The 4,864-nt window shown below is 58.9% G+C and overlaps 1 protein-coding gene across 3 annotated transcripts in view; it reads left to right on the top strand.

Moving 5' to 3' along the window:
* The first annotated feature begins 526 nt into the window (after nucleotides 1-526).
* syt3 (synaptotagmin III) overlaps nucleotides 527-4,864 on the top strand; it is a 99,924-nt gene continuing 95,586 nt past the window's right edge. Inside the window, exon 1 of one of the 3 annotated variants that reach the window (XM_072492285.1) lies at nucleotides 527-1,099. The gene's annotated coding sequence lies outside the window, so the exon portion shown is untranslated. Of the gene's footprint in view, nucleotides 1,100-1,630; nucleotides 1,652-4,864 lie in introns of those variants that run through there. The other 2 variants (XM_072492282.1, XM_072492283.1) reach the window with 2 other exon arrangements.

The following is a 4,864-nucleotide window of genomic DNA, read 5'->3' as shown; positions in this document are numbered from 1 at the left end:
ATGGGAAGCACAGAACAGAATAAAGAATGAATTCTTCATGAGAATGTGTGTGTGTGTGAGAGAGAGAGAGAGAGCGATGGGTTAAAAGACGTGGCAGAGACACGACAGATAAAAGCAAAACTGTTCAGTTCCATCTGAGAAACTGGTAAGGGACTTGTGAACTGATCGGTTCACAGACTCCGACTGTTCCAGGAGGGGGGATCAGAGAGAGAAATCCCTATACCCAGGTTCAATTAGCACTTAATTAGAGACAGACCGAGAGTGCGAGGGAGAAAGAGCAAGAGAAGTGAGGAAGATTAAGAAGGGAAAGAGAGAGAGGGAGTGAGAGAAAGACAGTGAAAGGGAGAGGGGAGAAAGACAAAGAGAAGGACGGGGGAGGGTGAGGAAGAGAGAGAAAAACAAAGATAGCGAGAAAGACAGTGAGAGAGACAGAGAGCGAGAGTGACAGAGGGAGGGAGAGAAAGGGAGAGGGTGAGAGAGAAAGGGAGAGAGACAAAAAGTAGGAGGGAAGAGAGGGAAAGGGAGAGAATAGAAAGAAAGACAGAGAGAGAGGGGAGAGGGAGAGACAGGTGGAGAGAGACAGTGAGAGAGAAAGGCAGTGAGAGGGAGGGGGAGAGAAAGACAGAGAGAGAGGGAGAGGACGAGAGAGGGGGATTGAGAGAGACACAGAGAGAAAGATAGTGAGAGAGGGAGAGAGAGAAAGACAGAGAGCGGGAGAGAGAGAGAAAGAGAGAGAGAGAGACAGGAGAGAGAGAGACAGAAAGAGAAAGAGAGAGAAAGAGACAGAGACAAAAAGAGAGAGAGAGAGACAGAGGGAGGGGGTGGCTGGGAGAGGGAGGGAGCTTATTGAGAGGCATGTGGGACAGTTCCTGCCATATAAAGGAGATGGAGTCACGCAAGTGAGGACCTGACAATTTGACGGCTGCTGCATCAGCTGCAGCCCACTGATAGATTTAAGTGGGAGGATGGATTAATGTGGATCGAGGAAAACAGCCAGCCCCTCGCACTCGAGGACTACATCTGAATGAGGAGCAGACGGAGAGGATGCGAGGGAAGGCTGAGACCAGCTCGGTGCCTCAGAGAATCCAGGCACTGAAAGGCAAGGAGAGGCGGGGAGGAGGGGAGAGATGGAATTGGCTGCATTGTGTGCCGAGCGGGATGGAGAGCAGGATGGAGAGAGGGAGGGAGAGAGAGAGGGACAGATACCATTGTGTGAAAGCTGACGAGAGCTCGGGACTCCAGACTTAACTCCAGTTCAGAGACGTGGAGCGGAACTGACTGAGGGTCTGGCGCAGACAGAACCCAGTCAGCTCTCTGCCTGAACAGAGGCTGTGAGAGAGGTGGGGGGGGTGGGGGGGGGGGGGGGGGTAGTGGGGCGGCGGGGGTGGGGGGGGGGGGGGGAGAGAGAGAGAGAAAACAAACCCCTTCCCCATTGGACTGAATGAAACCAAATCATTGAGTGAAGATCCCAACCAGGAACTGGAAAGTGCAGCCGTCAGCTTCATCAAAACACCTGGACATCTTTAACACCAGTCGGACAAGGCCTCAACCCACGGGTTGTGGGGGTGGGGGTGAGGGTGAGGGGGGCGGGGGGGGGGTGGGGGGACCAAGACTCTCTCAAGTGATTTTTAGCAGGAGGAAACGAGAACAGGTATTTGCTTGCTGGTATTTTTGTTTCATTGTTCCTTTCGAAGGCAGGGGTGGTTCCGACGGAATCCCTTCGAGCACTCGGAATGCCCCCCCCCCCATCTCTTGTCTTTTTTAAAAATATAAATTTAGAGCATCCAATTCTTTTGTTTATCCAATTAAGGGGCGATTTCAGCGTGGGCCAATCCACCTGCACGTCTCCGGGTTGTGAGAGACACGGGGAGAATGTGCAAACTCCACACACGGACAGTGACCCGGGACTCGAAGCCGGCTCGAGGCAGCAGCGCTAACCACTGCGCCGCCCCCTCTCCCCCCTCCTCCTCACTCTGTGTCGCTCAGGGGCAGGTACTCTGGCATCAGCGCCCGCTCCCTCCCGATCTGCACTGGGAACTGGGCAGACCCGGGTTCAATAGAATCTTTAATCTGGCGGGCGCCCTTTTATTTGCGCGCGAGCGTTTGTTCCGGGGGATTTTTGTCAGCAGGTCTTTCTGTCAGTTTACAAGTCCAACGAAAACTTAGCCCCTCTGACTGCACCCCCAGACTGCTGCTGGCCTGCCTTAGTCTGCTTTAAAAGCCAGCGATTTAGCCGAGTGTGCTGTAGGGGTGGTGATGTGCCAGCAATATGAGAGTGACACTGTACCTCAGACTGTGTCTAACCGCTGACACAAAGCGTGCTCCATCCTGCACTCCCAACACTGCCCTTTGTCTCGAAAGCATTCTCCCTCACCTCTCATCTCTTCTCTCTCTCTCTCTCTCTCCCTCTCACACTCTCTGCCTATCCCCTGCCCTTTCGCTTCCTCTCCCTCTCCCCTTGCTCTTTCTCTCCCCCCCAACACTCCCTTCATCTTCCACAACTACTTTCTCAACACCTCTATTCCCCCCCCCCCCCGCCCCCGTCTCTCTCTCTCTCCTTCCCCCAAACTGTTTCTGCAGCAATTATCCTCCACTTTGCTGTTTTCCTCACTCCGTTTCTCCGTCAACTATCTCTATCCCGTGGCTTTCTCCCTTTTCCATTTGCTTGTTCTTTCTCTCCATCCTCATTTCTCATCCCACCTCTCCACGTCTACCCCCTCCCCTATTCTCACCTCCTACTCCATCCATTATCCTCCCTTCCTCATTCCCCCCTTCCCCTCTCCCTCTTGTGCTCCCTCCTCGTTCTATCACTGCCTCGCTTTTCCTCCAACCCGATGCCTTCCATTTCAGTTTTCACGTCACGATCCCTGTGTGTGCCTCTGCTGCCCCGCCTCATCTCACACCTGTACCCCCTCACTCTCTCCTCTCCCACCACACCCACCTCTCACCCTCACTCTCCCACACCCCCCACACCCATCCTCACTTCCTCACTCCCTCCCACCCCCCACACCCTCTCCCCCACAACCCCCACCCCCCTCACCCTCCTCCCCCCTCACTCCCTCCCTCCCCCCACTCCCTCTCCCCCTCACCCCCCCACACACCCCCACACCCCTCACTCCCCCACACCCACCACTCCACCACCCACCACACCCCCACCCCCCTCTCCCCCACACCACCCCCCTCCCCCCACTCCCTCCCACCCTCCACTCCCTCCTCACTCCCACCCCCTCCTCACCCCCTCACCCCACATCACCCCCCACACCCACCTCTCCCCCTCACACCTCCTCTCCCCCTCACTCCCCACTCCCCCTCACTCCACCACACCCCCTCACTCACACCCACACCCCCACCCCTCCTCTCCCCCTCACTCCCTCCTCACCCCCTCACCTCCACCACACCCCCACATCCCCCACCCACCCACACCCCCTCTCCCCCACACACCCCACCTCCCCCACACACCCACCCACCCCCCCCCACACCCACCACACCCCCCACACTCTCCCTCCCCCACACTCCCACCCACCCCCACACTCCCACCTCACCCCCTCACTCCCTCCTCTCCCCTCACACCCACCTCTCCCCTCACCTCCCTCCCCCTCACTCCCCTCACACCCCTCACTCCCTCCTCTCCCCCTCACCCTCCTCACCCCCACACTCCCTCCTCACCCCTCACTCCCCCTCTCCCCCTCACTCTCTCCCCCACCACACCACTCCCTCCCCTCACTCTCCTCTCCCCCTCACTCTCTCCCTCCTCACACTCTCCTCTCCCCTCACTCTCTCCTCTCCCCCTCACTCAATCCTCTCCACTCACTCTCTCCCCACTCTCTCTCTCCCTCACTCTCTCCTCTCCCCCTCACTCCCTCCTCACTCCTCACTCCCTCCTGACCCCCTCACTCCTCTCTCCCCTCACTCCCTCCTCTCCCCCTCACTCTCTCCTCTCGCCTCACTCCTCTCGCCCTCACTCCCTCCTCTCCACCTCACTCCCTCCTCACCCCCCACTCCCTCCTCACCCCTCACTCCTCCTCTCCCCCTCACTCCCTCCTCACCCCCTCACTCCCTCCTCTCCCCCTCACTCCCTCCTCACCCCCTCACTCCCTCCTCTCCCCCTCACTCCCTCCTCACCCCCCTCACCCCTCCACTCCCCCTCACACCCTCCTCTCCCCCTCACTCCTCCTCACCCCCTCACTCCCTCCTCTCCCCCTCACTCCTCCTCACCCCCTCACTCCCTCCTCTCCGCCTCACTCTCTCCTCTCCCCCTCACTCTCTCCCCTCCCCTCACTCTCTCCCCTCACACTCTCCTCTCCCCCTCACTCTCTCCTCTCCCCCTCACTCTCTCCTCTTCCCCCTCACTCTCCCTTCTCCCCCTCACTCTCTCCTCTCCCCCTCACTCAATCCTCTCCACCTCACTCTCTCCCCCTCACTCTCTCCTCTCCCCTCACACCCTCCTCTCCCCCTCACTCCTCCTCACCCCCTCACTTCTCCTCTCCCCCTCCTCCCTCCTCTCCCCCTCACTCCCTCCTCTCCCCTCACTCCCTCCTCTCCCCTCACTCCCTCCTCTCCCCTCACTCCCTCCTCTCCCTCACTCCCTCCTCTCCCCCTCACTCTCTCCTCTCCCCTCACTCCCTTCTCTCCCCTCGCTCTCTCCTCTCCCCCTCACTCTCCTCTCTCCCCTCACTCTCCCTTCACCCCCTCACTATCTCCTCTCCCCTCACTCAATCCTCTTCACCTCACTCTCTCCCCCTCACTCCTCTCCTCTCCCCTCACACCCTCCTCGCCCCCTCACTCCCTCCTCACCCCCTCACTCTCCCTTCTCCCCCTCACTCTCTCCTCTCCCCCTCACTCAATCCTCTCCACCTCACTCCAC

This window comes from Scyliorhinus torazame, chromosome 29 (assembly GCF_047496885.1).
Source record: "Scyliorhinus torazame isolate Kashiwa2021f chromosome 29, sScyTor2.1, whole genome shotgun sequence".
In the NCBI taxonomy this organism is placed as follows: Eukaryota; Metazoa; Chordata; class Chondrichthyes; order Carcharhiniformes; family Scyliorhinidae; genus Scyliorhinus; species Scyliorhinus torazame.
Note: the sequence above shows the minus strand (reverse complement) of the source record. Positions and strands in the feature narration are given on the sequence as shown.